The 26,192-nt window shown below is 34.5% G+C and overlaps 1 protein-coding gene across 8 annotated transcripts in view; it reads left to right on the forward strand.

Annotated features, from left to right (window-relative positions):
* NEO1 (neogenin 1) overlaps positions 1-26,192 on the forward strand; it is a 208,237-nt gene that overhangs the window by 84,470 nt on the left and 97,575 nt on the right. The window lies entirely within an intron of this gene.

Genomic DNA, 26,192 nt, shown 5'->3' on the forward strand with positions numbered 1-26,192 from the left:
GACTCAGCAGTTCCATTTCTGGGTGTGTATTCAAAGGAAGTGAAATCAGTGTGTCAAAGAGATATCTGCATCTTCCATGTTCGTTGTAGCATTATTCACAGTAGCCAAGACATGGAATGAGCGTTAATGTCCATCAGTAGATGAATGGATAAAGAAAATGTAGTATATATGCACAATGGAATACTTTCAGCCTTTAAAAAGAGGGAAATCCTGTCATTTCCGACAACATGGATGAGCCTGGAGGACATTATGCTAAGTGAAATAAGCCTAGCCCAGGAAGACAAATAATTGTATGATGTCACTTATATGTGAAATTTAGAAAGTTGAACTCAAGCAGAGAGCAGAATGTTTACCGTGGGGTGGGGACAGAGGATGGGGTGGAGGGATTGGGGAGATGTTGGTCAAAGAATTAAAAACTTTAGTTAGGAAGAGTAATTTAAGGAGATACATTGTACAATATGGTGACTATAGTTAATAACAATGTATTGTATACTTGAAAATTGCAAACAAAATAGCTTTTAAGTGTTCTCACCACAAAAAAATAAGCATGTGAGGTAATGGATATGTTAATTAACTTGATTTAGCCATTTTACCATGTATACATATATCAAAACATGTTGTATATCATAATTATATATAATTTTTATTTGTCCATTTAAAAAATTAAAAGTTTTTTAATTAAAAAGTTTTTTAACTTAGGAAAATAAAAAGATTCTAACTATGTATGTAACTCATAACATAATCTCAAAATATGAAAAGCTAAATCCGACACAACTACAAGAAGTAGACATTTTTAAGATACTTCAGTAATTGATAGGATATGCAGACCAAAACAGACAAACATAAATAAAATAAAACTATAAAGAGTTATAATAAAGAACTGAACATGATCTAATTGACATTTATATGATTCTATACCAAACAAATGAATAAACCCTATTTTTTATAAATGCTATGAAACAATTATCAAAATATACCATATACTGGCCATAGAACATATTTTAAATTTCAAAAAGTTGAAATTCTGCAGATTTGACCACTGTGGAATAAATTACCGAAAAAGTAACTCAGGGAGGAGAAAAAATAACTTGAAGATTTCTTGGTGTTTGGAAATTGAGTCACTTTAGAATAATCCATGAGTTGTAAAAAATGATGATGAAAATTAGAAAATAATGTGCTCTAATATAGATATGACCTATCAAAACTTGTGGGGTACTTTGAGGGAAATTTATAGCCTAAGTATATGTATTAGAAAAGAAGGCTCAAAATCAGTGATTTAAATATCACTTATATTAATATTTAAGATTGGATATTAACACTGATATTAGCATTAACATTTAAACATTTTTAGCTCAAAAAAGCTAAAAGACAAATAACAAATTTACACGAAAGAAAAGGAAAAAAGGACAAGAGCAAAAAAATCAATGAAATAAAAACCAAACATTCAAAACAGAGAGTGTCAGCAAAACCGAAAGTTGGTTCTTTGTAAAGAATAACAACATTGATAAACCCTTGCCAAGACTTACATAACTTATATAATTTGACAAAGGTCTTTATCTAGCTCAGGGCTTCGGACTGTAGCTTTTGGGCCACATCGTCCTGGCTAATTGGCTTTGTAAAGCTTATAAACTAAAAATAGTTTGTACATTTTTAAATGGTTGAAAATATCAGAAGAATAATATTTTGTGATGCGTGAAAATTTTGAGTTTCAAATGTTACTGACTGTAAACAGTTTTATTAGCACCCAGCCATATTCATTCATTTACGTATTGACCATGGCTCTTTCATGCCACAGTGCAGGAGTTGAGTACTCGTGACAGAGACCATATGGCTCACAAAGTCTAAAATATTTGCTGTCTGGCCCTTTACAGAAAAGATTTGTGAACCCTGAATGTAGATTCTATGAAGAACCCCTACAGATTAGTTAGGTAAACAGAGCTAATAATACAAAATGGACAAAAGACTTGAACCAGCTGCATCATAGGAGATCTCCAGGTGGCTACTAAATATGTGAAAAAGCCAACATTAGTCTTCCGAGAAATGAAAATAAAAACCACGTTGAGATATTACTATACCAGAATGGCTAAAATTGAAAAGACTAGCGATACCAGGTGTTGGTTAGTAGGAAGAACACTGGGGACTGTAATCTATTGCTGATAGGAGTAATCACTTTAAAGTACTGTTTGGCTGAATATGTTAAAACTATACCTAAAAATATCCTATGGGGAGCTGAACTGTGGCTTGCACAAGGGCACCCAGAGTGGTGTAATGGACGTTGGAGACTCACAAGGGGGGAGGGTGAGAGGAGGTGAGGGATGAAAAATCACCTATGGAATACAGTATACACTACTCAGGTGACAGGTACACCAAAAGCCCAGACTCTATCACTATAAAATATATATTAAATCTATTTTTTTAAAAAAATTTAAATATCCTATACAGCACTAAGAGTATACTTATCAGAAATGCATAAATATATATACAAAAATGCATAATAATGTTCTTATCAGCTATATTTATAGTAAATAAAAAATAGGATAATTCAAATGTCCATCAAAATTCAAATGTAGAATGAAGGATAAACATAGGAAAAACTACTCTATGGTTTTAGAAGTCAGGATAGTGATTACTTTTGGAGAAGGGCAGAGTGGTGACTGAATGTTGCACAGCTGGGCTTGTGATGTGTTAATGTTCTGGTAACAGCAGTTTAAGCTGTACTGTTTACATGTACCACGTGAGGTCTTCTCTTTTTTATTGTTTACAGACAAGTCATTATGTACAAAAATGCATTTGGAAAATTTTGTTTGAGCCTTGTCCCATAATTGAACATATTTTTTTTTTCTGATGGGGAAAGTAGTTTATGAGATATAATCGGAGATATATATATAAATACAGTCATACCTGTCTGACTTCTGTTATTCTTTAAGAAGTTATGGCTATAGGAAATGCCATAGTGAGTGTTAATGCAGAAAAGGTTGTAAGTTCATTCTTCATCTGTTAAATATTTCACATTTATTATCTCATCATTAACTCTTGGGATTTCTACACATGCCGTGACGTGAATTAGCCCATCATGTATTTCCTGTCATCTCAGATTGTTGATAACATTCAAATGGGTCATGAGGTGTTTTTTTTTTTTTAAAACAGGAATATTTTCCTTTCTCTTAAAACAGTCATAATAGTCTGTGATACACATCTCCCCTCCCCCCAAAAAAGAAATTTTTCCATTTGTATTTTTGTGGAACAAATTGATAAATTCTAAATTGGCCACCCCCTTGACGTTGTCAATATCCGTAACTAGTCTACCATTAAAGTTTTAAACCTCACTGTCTTTCTTGAAGCCATAGCCTAATGTCATTCTGCTGCTTTTCTGCTTTACTCTAACCTCTAGCCACATGAAGACATTAAAAATAATAACCCACTCTTGGCAAAATTATTGTAAACTGGGGATTCTCATACACTGCTGGTAGTAGTGCAAATTGATGTGATCTTTTTTGAGGGCAGCTTAGTAATCTTATCAAAAGCAATTTACTTCTAATAATTTGTTTCAATGAAATAATCAGGGATATGTGCAGAGATTTATGCATGGAAATGTCCATTGCAATGATATATATTTAATGAGAAAAACTATAAGCCACTTAACTGGCCAACAGTGAGCAATCAGTTAAATGAATTATGGTCGGTTTACATACCAGAGTACTATGCAGCCAACAAAAATCATGTTTTAGAAGACTATTACGTGACAAGATAAAATACTTTGGGTAAATTAAATGAGAAAAAATAAGGTCCCAAAGCAACATGTAAGAGTTATGATTTGTGTCAGATCCTTTGACTTTGTTTTAAAAAATCACCTCAACTCAATTAGCAGGAAACCTTATATATCTTCTTTTTGAGGCCTTCTCCCTGTAATTTTCAGAGTACCAATGTTTACTTATCTTGAGGGAGTCATTTTTCTTCTAAGCTCCAAGCAGAGAGATAACTGGAGTCTGAGTCTGATGAGTCCATGAATGTTACTGCTTCTCAAGGTAATTTAATTTCAAGGGCAACACCAAGCTGCTTATAAACATCATGCAGTTGCTTATACTGTCCCTTCTACCTAGAATGTTCTTCCTTGTACCCCCTTGCCTGGCTTTCCTCAGAAACCCCTGAGACTGATTCCTGCCTACTCCTATCCCTCCTACCCATCCTTTCCCCACTTACATTAGGTGCTGTTTAATTGTGCACATATACCTTGTACATATATTTCTTGTTTTACCTGTCAGATTTTCATTTTCCAGTGTGTGTATCTATGTACTAGACTGAGTTCCTTCAGGGCAGAACTGGGTCTTACCAACCTTTAGATACTTAGCACCTATTATAGTGCCTGATACTACAAGTTTGATAACAACTGAGGACTTAACATATTCCCCCCACCTCTGGATAACGTGTTGGACAGTAGATAATAAAACATTCTTATAGTATGTTATCTGTATTCAGAGTATTTTAAAATTTCACCTTATAAACTTTACATTTTTAAAGGTATTACTGTAAATTAGAAAATTCTTTGCAGTTGTTTTATAATCCTATATTGAGGCCTGAATCATTTTGGATTGGTTTGCAGTTTTATTGCATCAGTGGTCATGTTAGCTTTCAGAAAAATTCCACATTTTACAAGCTTGAAATAATTAACTAATAGTTATGTAAATTTATTCTGAACTACAGTAGCCTCATTTCCATGGTAACTAACCACCCTCAGAATTTTCAGGTATTCTCAAAAAGACCAGGAATATCCACGTGAAATAAAATGAAATATGATGTAATGTTAATACCCAGATTTATGTGGACTACAGTTGCTTGATTTCTGACCCCAAATGTTGCAGAATAGAAGAGCCATTCACATGCCTGCAGTCTCTGCCTGTTTGTTGTTTGTGCATTAGTCAAAATGCAGCATAAGAACTCCATTGTGATTTTGTGTTACTAAAATGACCCTAATGAGGAAACTTTGTGGGAAAGATAAGCACATGGTGCAGAAATGAATCTGTGATTTCTGTAAAACCACTAAGAGATCAGCATTGTACCTCATAGAAAGAATATAGTATGATGAAAAGAGATTCTTCTTTGGAGATGTATCCCTGTTTCCCCATGTCTGGTTATGTCATCTTGGCAAATTAATCAATTTACTTGAACCTTATTTTTCTTATTTGTAAAATAGGGATAAGAAAGCCTTCTTTGTGGTGGTATTGTGGGTTTAAAGAATCTTTCTATCTGACTAAGCCTTCTCCACTTAATTCTACTTTCTTTGATTTCTTTTTTGCCTTCCTATCTGGATTCTGCTTCCTCCTTAGATCATTCAGATTGACATCTCAGATAGCTTTCTGTTTTGGTTTTGTTTCCTGCCACCGACCATCAGAGGACTCTTGGCTCCGCATTTTGTGGTCTGTGAACCAAGCCAATCACACCCAATTCCTTATACCCTGTCTGTCTTCTTAGGTTCTCCCTTAAGTCTATGCACTCTGGGCTTCTACTTGTCTAAGAGAAAGGATTGGACAAAATGTTGGTAAATATTCTTCATTCCGTTATTTACAGAGTATAATAATTGTAATATGAGGGCAGAGTTATGCCCTTTCCAGCCCAGAAATAAGTGAAAAGCTTTGGCTGTCATTCTTGGTATTAATCTTCTTAGGTTATCTGTCGTGACCTCAGAATTTCAAGCTTACCTTAATTAGCCCACTCTGGGTCTCTTATTCATTGATTTTAGCTATCTTTTCTTGAATAAATATATATTCAGCCTTATTGAGGGATTGTCTTCCATATAGTATTTAATTTACTGTCTCACTTTTATTGAACTATATTTCTTTTACTTTAAGGGGTATTATCAAATCCACTGGCTTTGGTCAAGAGGGCCATGCCAGGAAAAATTTTAGTAATTTTAGTTATATTTAATCTCTTAAACCTCTCTTCTTTAATTTTAGTTATCTTCCTCTTTTTTCATTAAAGACATGATAGAATTAGGAGCAGTGGTAGAAGTGGAGTTTTATGAATTAGGAAAAGCCCCCTTTGTTACTAAGAATTAAACTCAGAAATTGCAAAGTGGGCAGCTTCAAAGTGGACAGATAATCTGGTGAAAACAATATCTAGAACAGGTTTCTTCTTGATTTTCGATCCCCCCACTGCCACCCCCTACCAGTGAGTGTTTTTTGACGGCGCTTTCATGTAAACTCAGTTTATACACAAGGAGTGGGATTCTTACCCCATCAAGTCCCCTCAGGAATACTTTGTCTCAATACAGCACAGTTGCCCTTAATTTATCTGAAAGCTAAATGAATTGAATGGTGATCTAAATTCTGAGAATAACTGACAAAAAGCTAAATGAATATAAATCTATTTTACTTTTTCCAAATCCCCATTGTAATAATAACCATGAGTTTCTTGGTCTTTTTGTCCAGAGAAATCCCTTAGGCTATGATCATGTCAGTGGTTTAAAAGATTTTTTGGCTGGGGAACTCAGCAAAATTATACTTGGAAGCCAGATATTTAAAATAGATAAACGTGGAACCATTCTGATGGAGGCTGGGCAGGGTAGGAGTAGAGTCTTCACGCCCAGCCCCTCCATTCCTTGTTTTGATTTTTTGTTGTTGATGTTGATTACAAATACAAGATTTCAATGACTATGTTAAAAGTAATGTCAAAGTATGTATTTATTCAGTACCTACTGCAAATTAGACAAGAAAGCAGAATCTAGTATCACTGGGGACACGATGGCATACAGGGCACAGTTCTCACCCTCAAGGATACAGTAGGTGATACAGTGAAGTCATTAGGCACTCCTTGCCCAGGCTGATAAAAGCTGTAATATTATGTGTCAACTATGTCTCTGAAACTTATTCTTGTCCAGTTGATTTCAGTGATTCTTATGTAGAAAGTAGAATGAAAAAATGACGTATTTTTAACAAATTTATTTCTTGAATTCTTTACATTACATTATGAATTAGAAATGGATAGTAAGTCCAAACATTTAAAAAATATTTAAGTAAGGAATTTTTTATTGATATATAATAATTGTACATATTTATGGGGTTCATTGATATTTTGATACATGCATACAATGTGTAATGATCAAATCAGGGTATTTAGGATATCGTCACCACAAACATCATTTTTTTGTGTGTTGGGAGCATTTCAGATCTTCTAGCTATTTTGAAATGCACAATATATTGTTAATTATAGTCACCCTACTGTGCTATCAGACACTAGAACTTATTCTTTCCACCTATGTTTGTACTCATTAACTAACAAAGGCCTCTCTTCATGCTCCCTCCCCTCCTGGCACACGCACCCTTCTCAGCCCCTGTAATTTGTGAAAGATCTAATTCAGAAATGACCACAAGCCTAAATTGTTCTGTAGTTTTGAAGCAGAAATTACATGGACAGAATTTGACTTATGAACTTAGAAATCCTGAGAAATGGGTCAGCTGGTTGTTCTGTACCGTTTTCAAAACCAAATCATTTGGCAAGATCTTTACCTTTGCCATCCGTTTCTATGTCTGTCTTACATAGTATAATAGTATTCTTTTTTAAAAAAATATTTTTCAAAATTGTAGTGTTTTCTTCTTTTTAAAATCTTAAATCATAGTCATTTCCTAGTGATAAGAAGGCGGAGGTGGTGAAGAATATTTTTTCCTAAGGAAAAAAAACCTTTTCTAATTGTTTTCAACTTTACTTTGTATTAGAAATTTTTGGTGACAAAAAGTTGAAAGAATTTTATAGCAAACACCCACCACCTTGAATCTTCAGTTGACATTTTATAGTAATTGCTATATTAAATATCTATCATTCTATCCATCAATCTATTTAAATTTTTAGATACATTTCAGAGTAAGTTGCAAACGTGCTCAAATGCTTCAGCATTCATATCATTAACTAGAGTTTAATATTTTGTTTGAGGTTCTTCTCTGTTTTTTGAGGTAAAATTTATATACAGTGAAGTGCACAAATCTTATGTCTGCTGTTTGTGTCCAAAAAATGTGCATTACTATCCAACTTAAACCCATATAAAAATACAGAATATTATCATCATTGCAGGAGGGTTCCACATGCCCTTCTTAGTAAATCATCTTACTAGCCCAGAGGCATCTACTCTTCTGGTTTTTCCCAATATAAATTAGGTTTGCCTGTTCTGAAGCTTTATATAACAGTAATCATGTCTGTATTTGTTTGTATAAGGCTTTTTTCAAAAGCATAACATATTTGAGATCCATCCATGTTGTTGCATATATTAGTAACCTGTTACTTTTTGTTGATAAGTAGTATTCCTGGGTAGTATATGCTAGACCTTTTCCCAAAGTGGTGTACCAATTTACATTTCTACCAAAGTGTCTGGAGTTGCTCCACATTCTGGTCAGCATTTGGTGTTGTCAGTCTCTAATTTTAGTCATCCTGGTGGGTGTGTAGTGGTATGTCTATATGGTTTTAATTTGCATTTCCCTGATGATTAGTGATACTGAGCACTTTATCATCTGCTTATTGGTCATTCTTGTATCTTCTTTCATGAGGTATTTTCTAAACAGTGTTGATTTCCTATGTAGATGATACATGCCATAGCCACCTTAAAGAGAATTCTTAAAGTATTGTGTTAGGAAATTGCTTATTTGTTGATACTTGAAAATAATGGACAATAGAAAAGTTAAAATACTGATATAGGCCGGGCGCGGTGGCTCACGCCTGTAATCCTAGCTCTCTGGGAGGCCGAGGCGGGCGGATTGCTCGAGGTCAGGAGTTCGAAACCAGCCTGAGCAAGAGCGAGACCCCGTCTCTACTATAAATAGAAAGAAATTAATTGGCCAACTAATATATACAAAAAATTAGCCGGGCATGGTGGCGCATGCCTGTAGTCCCAGCTACTTGGGAGGCTGAGGCAGGAGGATTGCTTGAGCCAGGAGTTTGAGGTTGCTGTGAGCTAGGCTGACGCCACGGCACTCACTCTAGCCTGGGCAACAAAGCGAGACTCTGTCTCAAAAAAAAAAAAAAAAAAAAAAAAAACTGATATAATTTCAAGCCTTGTTTTATGTATCTTTAGAAATAATTGAATACCTATTACTTCTGCTTTTATTAGGATTTGAAAAATTTCTCCATGTAGCTATTTGAAATTCTCTTGAAGAAGCAAAGCAGTAATATCAAATGTGCTGTAAATATCTGTAATTTACAAGTAGATTCCAAATACTTTTGCTTAAACTGCTATTTCATAATCTGTACCTATAGTAAATAATTGAATTTTCCTAGTGTATTTGTCACTAGGAATTGACAAATTCTTGTTCTTCAGAGTTCTTCAGAGAAACAGAACCAGAGAGAGAGTGGTTTATATTACAGTCTGAACCTGAAGGCCTGGTAACCCAGGAGTGCTGAGGATAGGGGAAGATCAATGTCCCAGCTGCAAGAGTCAGGCAGAGGACAATCTCAACCTTCTTCCACCTTTTTATTTTTTAATTGATTGGATAAGGCCCACCCACATTGGGGAGGGCCATCTGCTTTACTCAGTCCACCCATTCAAATGCTACTCTCTTCTGGAAACACCCTCACAGACATACAGAAATAAGAACTAACCAGATATCTGGGCATCCCATAGCCCAGTCAAGTTGATGCATTAAAAAATGTATTAAGATGAGAAAATAATATATAAGCTGTCTATTATATTAGCCAAAGTCACTATTGTCAGCCCTTTTCAGTGGGCCCATAATGGTTGATTTCCAATGATTATATAACAGAATTATGCTTTACATGTAAATATGCTTTATGTTTTTGAGGCTTTAAAAGAGATTTAATAGGTAAAGTGTGTGTTACAATACCTGACTTACAGCTGATACTGAACAAATTTAGTTTTCTCTTGTAAAGCCTTATATAGAGGTATTGTTACTATTCTCCTGATTGGTAATGCTTCTGAAAGTCCCCAAATTATATTTTCCTCTTAAATCCTTTTCTTAGGGTGCTGAAAATAGTTGCTGCTGCATTTTAAAAAATTGGAACAGTTTTAGGGTAGTAGAATTATGAACCATTTGACTTGTCAAGAAATTTTTTTTTTTTCTTTTTTGAGACAGAGTCTCACTTGTTGCCCAGGCTATAGTGAGTGCCGTGGCGTCAGCCTAGCTCACAGCAACCTCAAACTCCTGGGCTCAAGTAATCCTTCTGCCTCAGCCTCCTGAGTAGCTGGGACTACAGGCATGTGCCACCATGCCCGGCTAATATATATATGTTGGCCAATTAATTTCTTTCTATTTATAGTAGAGACGGGGTCTCGCTCTTGCTCAGGCTGGTTTTGAACTCCTGACCTCAAGCAATCCGCCCGCCTCGGTCTCCCAGAGTGCTAGGATTACAGGCGTGAGCCACCGTGCCCGGCCAAGAAATTTAATTACAGTAGAAATAACATCAAGCAATTTTAATGTTATTCCCAAGGTATAGTGCATACTGTGTCACATTTACATTATATTGATATACCTGACAAATTATTCAGATATCTTTTGTATTAACAAGGAAGTATTTTCACATATACATATGTTATATCCTTTTAAGGAAAAGTGATTTCCTCAAGATCACAAAATATGCTTGATGGCAAAGCCCAAATTAAAAGCCCGGAACTTCTGATTCCTAGTCTAATACTTGCTATACAGTGTTATACTACTTCATTAGGGTCCTTATTCCCTCCCACTGGCTTTTAAACATTTTGAACTACTACAAACAGTAAGAAATGCATTTTATGCTAGGATCCAGTATATACATGACTGTATGTCTCTGAAACAAACATTTTACAAAACATTACATATCCATACTAAATAAGTTACACTGCTTTCTATCCCAACCCATCACATCTTTTCCTGTTCCATATTTTTTAAAAATTGATTTCATGAAACATTGATAGGTCAACTGACAAGGGGGTAGGAGTAGTCTGCTCTGTTTGGGAGGAATATTTTATCCACTGACGTTGTTTATAACTGCCAGCACATGATGGTAATAAAAAGTAGACCAACGTATAAGCCAGTTTAATTATTGTTTTCAAATGCTTTAGAAATATATAAACCCCTTCAGTGCCTGAACCAGAATTGGCCATACCCACTGGACTGCCCTTGGTATGCCAGTGAGTCAACAACTTGAAAAATAAATATTCCGCTTTGTGTTGAACTGCTGAAGCTTACATTAAACAGTAAATCTAATGATTTATTTAACTTTTACTAAGAATTAAAATGCTCATTTTTCAGCTGCTATGTAGAATTTAAAAAGTTTTTTTACTTCCATATTGAAAAAGTATACAAAGATTATTCTAGGCCACCTTGGAGAATCATCATGAATGGTAAGGTGTGAAAAATAAATACGTTAGTGTAGCAGTTTGTTAAATAAAGAACATGTTTAAGAACAAGCTTTTCATCTTTGGAGATGAGGAATTGGATAACTCAGAAGAAGCTTAATGATGATTTATTGGTTTTGATTAGATTATTCATAGAATTACATGTACTCATTCAATCATGATATTACAAAATTGTTTCTCTAGACCATAAATTGATATTATAAAAATAAGAATTTTATCACTAAGGAACCAGATAATAAATATTTTAGTTTTGTGGGCTTTGCTGTCTCTGTCACAACTATTCAACTCTGCCTTTGTAACAGAAAAGCAGCCATGGACTGTACCTAAACTAATGAACATGACTACATTCCAATAAAACTTTATTTACCAAAATGGACAGCAATTCGCTTATCCCTTACTATATAGTATTCCAGTGTTTTCACTTGTTTAACCAGGTTTCTAGTTAATATTTAGTGCTTTCCAGTGTTTTGTTGCTATAAGTAACTATTACAAACATCTTTATACATATTATACATTTGGATACTTGTTTAGTTTTTTTTTTATGATATTAATAATTCCTAGGACTAGGGTGTACTTCCCATCCCTTCATGTTAATATAATTCTCTTCTATTTTTTTCTAATACTTTTGTAGTATATTTTTACTTTTTGATCTTTGGCCCACATGGAATTCATTTTGTATATATGATAATAGGTAGGGATCAAACTTTATTTTTTTCCAAATGGATAGCCAAAGTAAAAGGTATTCATGTTTTAAATACTGATACAACTTGCTAGGTTGCCCTCCAGAAAGTTGATATCACTTAATGTTATTATATACATAGTGGGACAATACTGATTTCTCCACAACCTCCCTGTATTGCTGTCATAAAGTTTTGTAATCTATACAAATGGAACAGGAAGAATATATCTTATGCTTTTTAATTCATGTTTCTTTATTTATTAGGTTTATCATCTTTTCAGATTTTTATTGACTATTTTTATTTTTCCTTTTTTTTTTTTTTTTTTTTTTTTGAGACAGAGTCTCGCTTTGTTGCCCAGGCTAGAGTGAGTGCCGTGGCGTCAGCCTAGCTCACAGCAACCTCAAACTCCTGGGCTCGAGTGATCCTTCTGCCTCAGCCTCCCGGGTAGCTGGGACTACAGGCATGTGCCACCATGCCCGGCTAATTTTTTATATATATATCAGTTGGCCAATTAATTTCTTTCTATTTATAGTAGAGACGGGGTCTCGCTCTTGCTCAGGCTGGTTTTGAACTCCTGACCTTGAGCAATCCGCCCGCCTCGGCCTCCCAAGAGCTAGGATTACAGGCGTGAGCCACAGCGCCCGGCCTATTTTTCCTTTAATTACTTGTTCTTCTTTGATGGTTTTTGAGTTGTCTTTTATTGACATGTAAAATTTTTTAAATGTATTCTGAATTCTTTGGCATATGAATTGCAAACAATGTATTCAAATATTTCATGTCTTTTTTAGTAGCTTTTTTGAGGTATAATTGACAAGTAATATACAATATGTATTTAAAGTATATAGTTTGATAAATGTTACATGTATATACCCATGAAACTGTCACCAGAATCAAAATAATAAACGTCATTATTCTCAAAATTTTTTAATACCTCTTGCTAATCCCTTCCATCCGCCCTTTGCACCCTTTATCTCCTATTAACCATTGATCTGCTTTCTGTCATTATAGATTAGTTAGATTAGTTTGGATTTTCTAGAGTTTTGTATACATGAAATCAAATAATATGTTCTCTCTTTTTTTGGTCTATCTTCTTTCACTTAACATACTTATTTTGAGATTCAGTCACATTATTGCATGTATCAAATTTTTACCCCTCTTTTGCTGGTAGTCTTCCATTGTATGAATAATATACCCACAATTGTTTATCTATTCACCTGTTGATGGACATTTGGTTTGTTTCCAAATTTTGGCAACCAAAAATAAAGCTACCATGAACATTCCTTTAATTTGTCTTTTAATTTTAAAGTATATTGTATCATACAAAAAAATTTTCATTTTTTTATAGTCAAATGTATCAGTTTTTTCCTACTGGAATTGGAGTTTGGTTAGGCTGCACTCCCTACCCCCTCATGTTAATAAAATTCTCTTCTATTTGTTCTAATACTTCTGTAGTTTATTTTTCTTTTTGATCTTTGGCCCACCTGGAATTCATTTGTGTATATAATAATAGGTAGGGATCAAACTCTTGTTTTTTTCCAAATGGATTGCCTGTTGTCCCAACAGTATTCTTACCCCTGGTTATTTGACATATCACCTTGATAATGATCCAAATTTCCAAAATTCTATAGGTCTTATTTCTAAATTCTGTTTATTGAAAGCTTTGTCTATTTTTACATCAGTATTATACTTATATCAATATTAGTTATTAATATTTTGTTAAGAGAATCCTTTCTCATTCTTTCCAAAAAAAATTTTTTTTTTTTTTTTTTGAGACAGAGTCTCAATCTGTTGCCCGGGCTAGAGTGCCATGATGTCAGCCTAGCTCACAGCAACCTCAAACTCCTGGGCTCAAGCGATCTTGCTGCCTCAGCCTCCTGAGTACCTGGATTACAGGCATGCACCACCATGCCTGGTTAATTTTTTATATATATATATACACACGCATATATATGTATATAATATTTATAAATAAATATATATATATATATATTTAGTTGTCCAGCTAATTTCTTTCTATTTTCTTTAGCAGAGATGGGGTCTTGCTCTTACTCAGGCTGATCTCAAACTCCTGAACTCAAATGATCCGCCCACCTCGGCCAAAAATTTTTTTCATACATTTTTTCCTCCAGATGGCCTGTGTATTCAGCTTGCCAAATTTTGTTAAAATTTCTCTTGGGATATTAAATGGCATTTCATTGAATTTATAGATTAATATAAAAAAGATTATGATTGACCTTTTTACAAAATTAAATCTTCCTAGCCAGATGTGTGTATGTCTCCCCACTTATTATTTGTAATTGAACATTTTTAATAGATTATATACATGCAGGAGATTTTCTAAAAAGATACGTAGTAAAACATTCACGGAAGCAACCATTACCATTAAATTGTTCTGTATTCTTCTGTGTCTATTCAAGCACCTACGTGTCCAAAAATGGCATAATGAATACAACAAGCAGTCTTAAAGGTGGTTGTCGTCAGGAGCAGATCCAGCTCTCGTGGAGCCTGGAGTGAAAACTATTTTGGAAGCCTTGTGTAAGAGGGCTGAAATAAGTACAAAATGAGTAGTTTTTCATAATGAGAAAAGAAATCACAACAAAATTTTTAAACACTGATAAATACTACAGAGACATCAAAAAATACAGAAAAATAACACTTTAAAAATTGCCATACACACGCAATATTTATTTTTGCTGAATTTTATTTCATTGTCTCCTCATACATATGTCAACAATTTTTTAGTGTTTAGAATATAGTCAGGGGAATGTGACCTTGTACCTTTGTGTCTCAGTGTTACTGTTACAGGCCCTTGGGCTCTCTGTTATAGAAATTAACAAAAGACCAATGAGTGGGGAGTCGCAAGCAAGACTTTGTTGGGACTTATGCTGGGGCACGAGGGAGACAGCACAAAGGAAAAAGTCTTCAGCCTCACTCCCTGAGGGAAGTTTAGTGAACATTTTTTTTAATCTCTTCATTAAAACATTTCAAATGTTAATATTCTTTTTTTTTTAATTTCAGTGTTTTAAAGAGGCTTAGGTGGGAAAAGGGTGACATGTAATCTTATAAAGGTGGAGATTTTCTTGCACCTGCATAGGTCTGTTACATGCTTCTTTATGCATCGTATATCTCAGCATGTAAAATCTCCACCCATGGGTGTGATTTTTAGCATTAAAATGAGATTATAATAAGTAAAAAGTCAAGGTATGGTCAGTATGGGGGTCTGTTCTGGCTTGAGGCCGTTAGATTCGGATAGGTTTGGTTTCTCTGAAGCCAGGTGTGTTATCAGCTTATGTCAGTCTTTCATTCCGGTGGTCCTGAAAAACATTACTCACAAGATAGATGGTTTAGCTCTCTGGTTATATGGGCTGAATTCTGGCGATTAGGAAACTGCTTTAGCTCTCCTGCAGCTAATTAGGCCGTGTTTGCCACCAGGCAGTGCAGACAAAAAGAAAATTAAAAAATAAATATATAAAATAAAATAAATAGGCTATGTTATGTGGACTTCCATGGTCATGGATGAGGGGCCCAAGTCCTGTCTCTGTGCTATCTCAGTGTTGGGCAATGTTAGTACAATGGGCAGGAGTGTTCCTGAAAGCCATCCTTTACTGAGACAGCTTAGGTATACACAGAAATTTTGGCAAACCACATAAATACATCCCACTAAACCCACTAAAATTATATGTAGCTCTATTTCCTCTTGGCTTCCCTTAATTAAAAAAGTGGCTTCAGTCACTCTACCATCACCTTATGTAAGGGGAAGGCAGTGTGGAAGGAACAGCAGTCTTAATGTATTGTGGTTAAAATACTTTACTATTGGTTGTCCCCAGTCTTTTGCTACTTCAAACAGTGTTCAGGGAATATCCAAATGTGTGAGCATATCAGTTGGATGGCTCTCTTGAGGTGAAATTACTGGATCAAAGAGTAAAACCACTTAGATTTTTATAAATATTGCTTAATTACCCTAACAAAGCTTATATTAATTTATATCATCACTGAGTTATATGACAATGTGCTTCTCCTACTCTTGTCAACCTGAGAGATAAAAAATATCTTGAAATTTTAATTTGTATAATTTCAATGAGTGAGGTTCAACATCTTTTCATATATTTAGAAGTTTTGTGTATTTATTTTTTGTGCACATATGGACATATCTTTTTCTCATTTTTATTGAATTTTTCTTATTAATTTATGGGAACTTTAATATATTAAGCAAATTGGACCTCAATCTGCCATTTTTCCCTATTTATTTTCTTTTTACTTTATTTATGATGGTTTTTAATCATGTACAATTTTTAATTTTTCTATATAGTCCTCTTGTATATAGGAAAAATAAATCCCAGACTTTTGTTTTTCCTATTCCCTACTCAATACAGAACACCTGTGACCTCAAAATGTAGGGGTTATTTCCCCATACACCAAGCAAGCAATTCTACAGTGGACACCAGCAGAGTGTCCCATAATTCGTTTCAATTCTGACACTATCCACCTGATGCCTGGAGATAGTATTAGGGTTTCCATGTTGAGGGCTCAGTCCCATAAGACTGCCTCCCACTTCAGATGTTGTTCACCGGTCTGGGTTTCTGGATCTTCTGACCAACTAGCTGTAAATTAGGGTTGCGTTAATTTGCTAGAGTGGCTTGCAGGACACAGGGAAACACTTTGCTTACATTTAACCATTTATTACAAAGGATATCACAAATTATACAGATAAACAACCAGATACAGAGGGCTAGGTACTTGGGGGAGGGCACAGACTTTCCATACTTTCTCTGGGTGCCACCCTTCACCAAACTGTATGTGCTCAGCTACCTGGAAGCTCTCCTGAACCCTGTCCTTATGGGGTTTTATGGCTTCATTATGTAGGATTGATTGATTAAATGATTGGCCATTGGTGTTCAAGTCAACTTTCAACCCCTCTTCCCTCCCTGGAGATCCTGAGACTATCTCAGGAGCCCACCAAGAGTTGTCTTATTAAAACAAAAGATGTTCCTGTCACCCAGTAAATTCCAAGGGATTTAGACCTGTATCAGGAAACCATAATGAAATCCAAATATGTACTTGGCAATATCACAAGCCAATATATTTATATTTTCTTTTGTGGCTTCTGGCTTTGTGTCATACTTAGGCTTCCCTTGAAGATTATATAAAAAAATCTCAAGTTTTCTTCTGCTTTCATGGGTCTATTTGTTTTTAATCATTAAATCTATGATGCATAATGTAATTTATTTTGTATAAAGAACGAGATATGAATCCAGCATTATTCTTTTCCAAGTGGTTACAAAGCTTCTAAGATTGTTTATTGAGTTACGCATCTTTTCTCCTGATTTAATGTGTCACTTCTGTCATATGGGAATTTCACACGTGTGGATCTGTATTTTATATTTGTGTCTTCATTCTTTTATATTTTCTTTTATATCCTTTAGTAAAGTTTCATAGTTTTCTTCTTAAAGGTTTTATACTTTTCCTTTTTAGTTACACATCTGTTTTATTGTTTTTGTAGTTACTGTGAATTAGATTTTTAATTTACATTTTCTAATTTTTTTGTTGTATAAGAATATGAGTGATAAATGTTAATCATTTATTCTGCTAGTTTGCTAAAAAATTATATTTCGTTCCAGTACCTTTTGACTTTTCTTTTTACAAAAAATTATGTAAATAATGCAATACTGCCATTAATATTAAAGAATGAAACTGTATCAACAAAGTAAATCTCCTTCGTCATTTGCCCCTTCCCCATTCACACCCCTTTCCTCAGAGAGTAAGTGTTGAGATCAGTTTAGCATATACTTCTCAGTGTCTCTTTTAAAAAGCATTTACATACATGTACATCTAGAAGTGTTTTTCATTAACAGAATCATATCATCTAGTTGCTCTGCAAATTGCTTTTTGACATTTTTATATTTAGATTTTTTTCATTTGTACATATATAAATATAATTAGTATTTAAATGCCCCAAAATAGTGTTTATCAAACTTTAATGTACACAGAAACCACCTAGAGATCTTGTTATAATGCCAATACTGATTCAGAGGGTTGGGAGTAGGAGTCCGGGAGTACACAGTCTGTATTTCTAACAAGCTCCCAGATGACTGCCAGTGCTGTTGGTCCTATAACTATACTTTGAGTAGGAAGAATGTAACATATGCTTCATTCAGATGTACCCTAGTTTGTGTAATTATTATTCCTATCTATTAAATCATTGAGGTACCCCCTCCCACTACAAATAGTACAGGAGTGCATATTGGAATTTTTCTGTGAGAGATAGATTGTCTTGAATGTTCTAAGTAGACTAAGTCATTGCCATGATGTGTGCTGTGGGAGGGGTGATTTCTCCAACCCTATTCCCATATTTTTTTCTATTTTCCTTATTTGATCACTTTAGCTGGGACTTCCAGTAGAATGTTGAATGTTGAATAGGTTCATTGACAGCCTTTGGTAATGTTTATCAAAATTTAAAATATGAAAACACTTTGACCTAGTTACACCCTCTAAGAATCTAGTCTTCTGAAACTCTTACATACATACAATGAAAAACATATAAAATGTATATTACAGCATTACCTGTAGTAGAAAAATCAAAATTAAGTAATCTTAAATGTCCATTAGTAGGAGAATGATGAAATTGTGATAAAGTCATACTATAGACTTACTATATTACTGTTTAAAAAGAGGTGGCTATGTATTACTGATATGTAAAATTGTTAAGAGAGAAAGACAAGTTGCAGAAAAGTAGATATTGGTTGACCCAGTGTATATTTTTAAAAACAAGTATGTATGTGTATGTGTGTGTGTGTGAGAGAGAGAGAGAGAGAGAGAGAAAGAGAGAGGTATGTGTGATAGAAAAATTTGAAAGGTTCACACAGCAAAAATATTAATGGCGTTTGTCTTTGGGGAGGGTAGTGGTATTGACTGATGGTTTGAAGCTTGTTAAAGAAGGGGCATTTGTTCTGATGCTCAATAAAGTGTTAGCAAAAAGGAAAAGGGGGGGGCATTTGCATTTTCTGTGTTCTTTACACCTTCCATATTGAGTACTGTTTAACTTTTAAATTAGAAAATGATGAAAAAAAAAGAAGAGAGAAGGGGGGGAGGGAGGGAAGGGAAGTTCTATAGGATACTAAGGAGAATCAGAGCAGACACACACATACCAGCATCCAGTAGTCAACAGTATTTTCTTAAATAGAAAATACATGAACATGGTAAAAAAAAAAAACCCACCTCAAATGGTACAAAAACATATACAGTACAATGATATCACCTCATACCTTAGTAGTAGCTAGGATGGCTACTCTCAGAAAAAAACAAACAAAAAAAACCCAGCAAGTGTTGGCAAGGATATGAAGAAATTAAACTCTTGTGCAATTTTGGCACAGCCAAAAGTATACCTGCTATTGAAAACAGTATGCTGGGCTGGGCGCGGTGGCACACCTGTAATCCTAGCACTCTGGGAGGCTGAGGCGGGCGGATTGCTTGAGGTCAGGAGTTCGAAACCAGCTGAGCAAGAGCAAGACCCCGTCTCTACTATAAATAGAAAGAAATTAATTGGCCAACTGATATATATAGAAAAAATTAGCCGGGCATGGTGGCGCATGCCTGTAGTCACAGCTACTTGGGAGGCTGAGGCAGCAGGATTGCTTGTGCCCAGGAGATTGAGGTTGCTGTGAGCTAGGCTGATGCCACGGCACTCTAGCCTGGACAACAGAGTGAGACTCTGTCTCAAAAAAAAAAGAGAAAACAGTATGCTGGGTCCTCAAAAAATGAAAATAGAATAGCCATTTGATCCAGCAATTCATCTTCTGGGTATACACTTGAAAAATTCAAAGCAGGGTCTTTTGTATACCCATGTTTGCTGCAGCAGTATTCACAAGGGCTAAACCGTGCAAGCAACCCAGTGTCCACTGCTGGATGAATGGACAAGCCAAGTGTGGCATGTACATACCATGTTGGGATATCAAAGATTAGGTGTGTTTAATCTTGTTAAGGAAGGGGAATCTATTTTAGTAAAGGCTTTTGTGAATTATGCAAAGTAAAATATAATGTTTAGAATGGAGTTTTTCAAATTTAAGAGATTTATACCCTAAGACTTCAAATTTGAGGAACACTACATTAGGATTAAGTTCTATGATAACAGAGTCAATTTATAAACATGAGCACAAGTATTGGTGCTTAAATTACATGTTTATTAAGATTTTACATTATCATAAACATTTAAAAGCAAATTAGAAACTCATGCAGAAAACTCAGTCAAGAGTAGACTTCAGGAGAAACAATGGTAATGGTATATAATATTAAATTCTTTAGAAACTTGAGAATCCTTGAAAAAAAAATCTTATCCTGAGCATTGAATTCTCCCATAGTGCCCATTAGTGAAATTGATGTAACCCTTTATTCAGTTGATCAGCATTGAGCATCCGTGATGGTTTAGACCCCTTTGATTTCGATGGCAAATAGGGCAGTAATGGGCTAGGAATGGGGCGAAGTGGGGCCTGTGTGTCCGGAAAAGCTTCTTTAAGGAAATGCTTTGGATTTAGATCTGATGAGTAGTTGTTAGTTAAATTGGAGGTTATGTCAGGTTTTGGTCTGAAATGTCGGTTCTTGATGCGCTCATGGCCAAAGAATGACCAGATACACCAAAGTAAGGCAAGCATGAAATGAGGTTTATTGAGGAGAGAAAGATAGGATTATAGAGCAAGAGCAAGATCTAGGTTTACAGAGCATGATACATAAACCACAGATGACAACCAGACCCACTGTTGCTGCCAAGGGAGAGCAAAAGGAAGGGCAAAGAGGGGCTGGTTATGGTCTGTGTCTTGATTTATAGTGCCCAGATTGAGACCTCTCACGTGGTTCAGAGGTCACCATGGCATCAGTTTGATTGGATAGTTGGGAGTTGCATGACCTGAGTGTTACTAGTATGTGGAGTATTCTAGGTCACTTCTGGACTCTGTGATACCCATGCTGCTTGGCTTACAGGCTAGAGAGTCCTCTGCATTCTTTTGCAGCTGTCACACTGAATTCTGATTGGCAGATTCATAGGGTATTCTGTCCTCCTCCAGGTATGGAGAGCACTAGGGTAGGGTAATTGCACCAAGAAAAAGAGCCCATTTTCATCCCTGGAAGACCTGGAATCCCTCACCATCTACCTAACGCTTAGGGTTAGGGAAAAGCAGTAAGACTGGAGGGCACAGTGTAGGGATGGTGAGAAATAGAATTTCAAAGTTGAGTAGCAGCTTTGTCATAATGTTGCTTCACAGTTATGAGGTCACTTATTTCAGTAGGATTAATGAGAATCCTATTGGCCTTCATTGGAATGGGAAGCTTTCTCAAGAAATGTTGCAAGGTTCTAATGTATTTTTGCTGTGCTAGTTGAGCCAGTACATATATCAGATTTATGATTAGACTATCAGACAAAATCCCTGAAGGCAATTTAGACTTTAAATGCTTGGTTTTTTATTTGTTGAATTTTTTTTTTTTTTACAGGATTTGGATATAAATTTGTGAATTACAGAAAAGAAACTTAAGAACATATCATGTGTACATTTAACATAAAACAGACATAATTTATTTTTTTCTCTATTACAGAGCTTAATAAGAATTTCAGTGAATAAACCTTTAAATCAAACAATAGAAACTACACTTCAGAGCTAATGTAAACAAAAACAGTTATCTTCGAAATCACAGCATGATAAAGTAACCTTAAAACATTGGTGTTGGCCCTATATTGTTTTCTGTTTGAATTGAGTGGCAGTTTCCATCATTATATAACAGTGATGGAATTAAATGATGTTTCTAGTAAAAGAATTTTGCAAGTATAATATGTTTCAGTATTAAAATTCTACTTGTACATTTAGTAATTAAAATTATTCTTGAAATGATGATGGCATTACTAGGGATAGGAAGCTGTCAAAGAAAATTTGAAGCTTAATTATCTCTTTGGTAACCAAATACATAATGTTCCATTACAACACTTATTTTCTTATGGTAATTGACTCATTTGTTCTCTGGTTATCAATTTAATTTCCTAACCACAAACATCTGCTCTTGCATTGTGTTTAATTGGCATGAATACTATCTATAGAGTAGTTAAAATCCAGAGAATATTTTCAGGGCATTATTGTATAATTCATGAAAGGGAAAGTAATGATGAATTGAACATTGTGATGATATTTTTCTAATAGTCTGTAAAAGTCTGTTTACTACAAATGCATACTAAAATTATTTGAATTTTTTTAAAGGGGATTTTGCTGTGTTTTCCAGAATTACGTACTCTGCCTTAGCAGGAGCCTCAATTCCTTAGACTCAAGGAATGTTAATTCCTTGGAAACATGGTATAGTACAGGCTTTGAAGGTAGAAAAAAATTTAGTATGCTGTCATTTATAATCTAAAGAGGGCTGGGACAAATTGTGTGTTGTAATTTTTAAAATGGAAGGATAAACCATAAAAATTTTGAAAATGGTTACCTATGGAGGAAAGGAGGGACTAGGATGGGAAAAACAAGGTTAGAATCTGAACTTGTTTGAATATACATTGTTTTTATATATTTAAAATTTATGATCTGGGTGCAGTACTCACTCCTGTAATGCTAGCACTTTGAGAGGCCAAGGCAGGATTGCTTGAGGCCAGGAGTACAAAAACTCCCTGGGCAATTCAGATACCCAGTCTCTAAAAAAAAAAAATTAGCCAGGCATGGTGGCATGTGCCTATAGTCCCACATACTCAGGAGGCTGAGGCAGGAGAATCACTTGAGCCCAGGAGTTTAAAGTTGTAGTGAGTTATGATGCCACCACACTCTATCCTGGGCAACAGAGGGAGACTATCTTGTCTAAAAATAAATAAAATTTACAAAGTAAATCCTGAAAATGGAAAGTAAAATGGAGCAAATGACTCTAAATGTGTATCCAGTTGGTAGTCTAGTCACACAGAATGTAACAATTCCAAGTGAAAGTGACTATTCTAAATAAAATCGTAATTCAGTTATAATATACCTTGTAGAGTATATTCTATGGACAAAAAGAACTGCAAAAACTTCTATTGTTTTCTGTTATATTGTTGGTAGAAATGTTATATTCTGAGACTGTGAGTATAAGATAAAGCAAATGAGTAATTATGTTAGTGTCATTGGGCACAGAGATTTTTGGCATGAGAGAAAGAAGATATAGATGTAAAATTAAAATTCAGTTAAAAGCTATAGTTTTGAGTTTAATTGGAAATACCAATAGGAAATCCTGATGAAGTTTGTATTTTAAAAATACGTAATTGCTGGCTTTATCCACAAAAGGGGCCTAAAAACAGTGACTGAAACTAAAGTCCAGTAGGGTCATGTCAAAAAGGACTCAAGAGCTTCTAGTGAACTCAGGCTTCATTAATAATGGGATAGTTTAAGAATCAAAAGAATAATAACTTCATTGAATTGAAACAAACCAAATATATTTTAAACCAAGAGCTCATAATGCTACTTTTTTTAAAAAGCCCTCAAGAATCATGTTTGGAGGAGGATATTAGAAAACTAGCTCATTGTTTTGAAAATGTAAGTAAATGGAAATAATTAAGCATTTCTCCTGCCTTTGTCCAAAAACTGTACTTTAGGATAACCAAATAATTGAGTTATTCTAATAATTAGTTGAGGAGATATAATAACAAATAATTGAAGGGATGTTTCTCTTTACAGAAGGAATAATAGAATAAGAATATTACTGTTTTGCAAGGCCTAGTAGGCAATGATTATCAAAGGCTGTTAACATCACCCACCAAGAGACACAGTCACACATTATGAACGTCCTGAAGGAAGCACATCAAACTGCCTATGAAGTAGTCTTGAAAAAAAATGAGCCTAACTCCAGTCAAGCATCTGCATTTAACTGTGAACTTACAGGAAGAACATGTTAAATACCACTATGACAATACATTCAGCAAAAGACAGACTGCAGGAAACTTTATAGGGCAAATGACTTATTTTCTTAAACAAATTACAAATAAAAGATAAAGGAGGAGCGTGTGGATTAAAAGAAATTTAAGAAACAAATTGCCTAATACCAGTGAATGAATCTTGTTTACCAAATTCAAATAAAGTGAATCATTTTTAAAAACATGGGTCAATTGGTGAAATGTGAATGCTGATTTGGTAATTGGTGATATTAAGAAATTATTTTAGATATCATTCTGATGGCATCACAATTATGTTTAGAAATTAGAGTTCTCGTTTTATAGAGGTATATGAAATAATATAATACCTAGTTTTGCTTTCAGAATAATCTGAGTCGGGGGTGAAGATAAGGAATGGGATGCTTTAGGGTATAGAGGAGACAGTATTGATCAGGAGTTGATAATTGTTAAAGCACATAACAGGTACATGGGGATTTGTTCTGTTTTCTTCTATAAAATAAAAAGGTTTTAAAAGAATATAGGTTTTGTAGTCAGACTGCCTAGGGTTCAAAATCTAGATCTGTCACTGATTAATCTATATTTTATGGAGTTACCTAGCCTCTGTGTTTATTTGTGTACTTGTCTAGAAGATGGAAAGAATAATTAAATAATATCAATAGAATTATTTCAGGACCTAATGGTACTAAGTGGAAAGAACTCGTAAATGTTAGCTGTTAATTATCATATATCATGGTTACCAACTAAAATCATAAAATTATTGGTTAAAGATCTTATTGTACTTAGGAATAGTCTAGTTGAATTTCTTATTTAGTACAGGAGCAACTTGCAACCTGTAGACTTGAAACCCATGTTTAGCAAAATGTCCAGTAGTGGAACCAAAACTCAACTCTAGGTCTCCTGACTCCTAGTCATTACAACTGCTTTACCATAAATCATTATTGAAGAATATCCAAGAGTCAAAAGACAAAATTTGAATACATTTAGTTAAATGATGTAATTGGCTTTTATCAGCAGTTCATGAATTAGGTAGTATCTCATCTAAAGAATAGATACATGCTACCCTGGGCATGGCAGAATAGTCAGTTTTTGTAGGGTGGCTTGAACAGGAACAAGGAAACAGCATACTACAAAAAGAATATTGGTTAATACCCAGCTACTTCTCGTTAGTTTCCTTGTTAAAAGTCAAAGCAGAGGGGACTTTCTTATGTTGTTAAAACTGGTCTGATTTGTGGATTTGGCTATTCTGAGTCTTTTCTGATTTCTCAGAACAACAGATAAACAACATAGTTTCAGTTAGTGTGGAACTTTAGCACAAGTGACTCCATTTTGGTTTGATCTGTTGGGGCCTAGTGCAGGAGCTCAGTCCAGATTAGTGACATAAATTTTATTGAACACAATTTAAACAACTTGGTTATTAAATACAAAAACTCAGGGCTGCAAATATGTTCATTTTCTACATCTGAAATTTATTGCACTTCAAATGAAAACTCCAAGTTTTTGTTTGTCTGTCTGCTTTGAGAAGAAACAGAAACTTAACATGAGTCTAAATTTATCTGAGGGTGGGGAGGAGCCCTAAGCAAACATGTTAGGAAAATTTCGAGGAAATAAAGGAATAAAACGAGAGTACTTGTTCTAACATATATTATAACATATTGTATACTTACAATAAGTTTGTGGTTCTGGTACAGGAATAGACAGATGGATGAAACCAATTAGTATCCAGAAATAACCCCCCAAGAATACATAGATTTTAATATTAAAACTTTCAAATAAGTTATTCATCTTGGGACTAGTGAGCTTGCCATTTAGAAAATTATAAAACTGAGTACTTACCTCACTGAGTATGGATTGTTTCATAGAAAATAGAAGAAAATGTAGGTGAATGTTACAGTATGGAAGCAGAAAAAGCCTTTGGAGTTAAGAATAATGAAATACAGATGCTAAAATAGAGAGGATTTATAAATTTTATCACATAAAAATTTAAAGCTTTGTTACAGTAGGTGCCTTAAGTTAAAGACAAAAGAGAAAACTTTTGAGAGAAGACATTGGCAGCATATGGACAAAGGGTTTATATTAAATAGTTAAATACATTTTAATAGTTAATAGTTCTTTATATTAAATTTTCCCCATCCAAATGCCTGGCATGGTTTCTGAATCCTGACTAACATAGTAAGCTATTATAGGTCATTACATGGGAAATGCCCAATTTCATACCAAAAGTTTCATTTGTTATATCTCAAACAAGAAGCAGTACAATTAATGAAAGTGTATGCCTAAATTATTGGCACAATTTTGCCAT

Source organism: Microcebus murinus, chromosome 6 (genome assembly GCF_040939455.1).
Source record: "Microcebus murinus isolate Inina chromosome 6, M.murinus_Inina_mat1.0, whole genome shotgun sequence".
In the NCBI taxonomy this organism is placed as follows: domain Eukaryota; kingdom Metazoa; phylum Chordata; class Mammalia; order Primates; family Cheirogaleidae; genus Microcebus; species Microcebus murinus.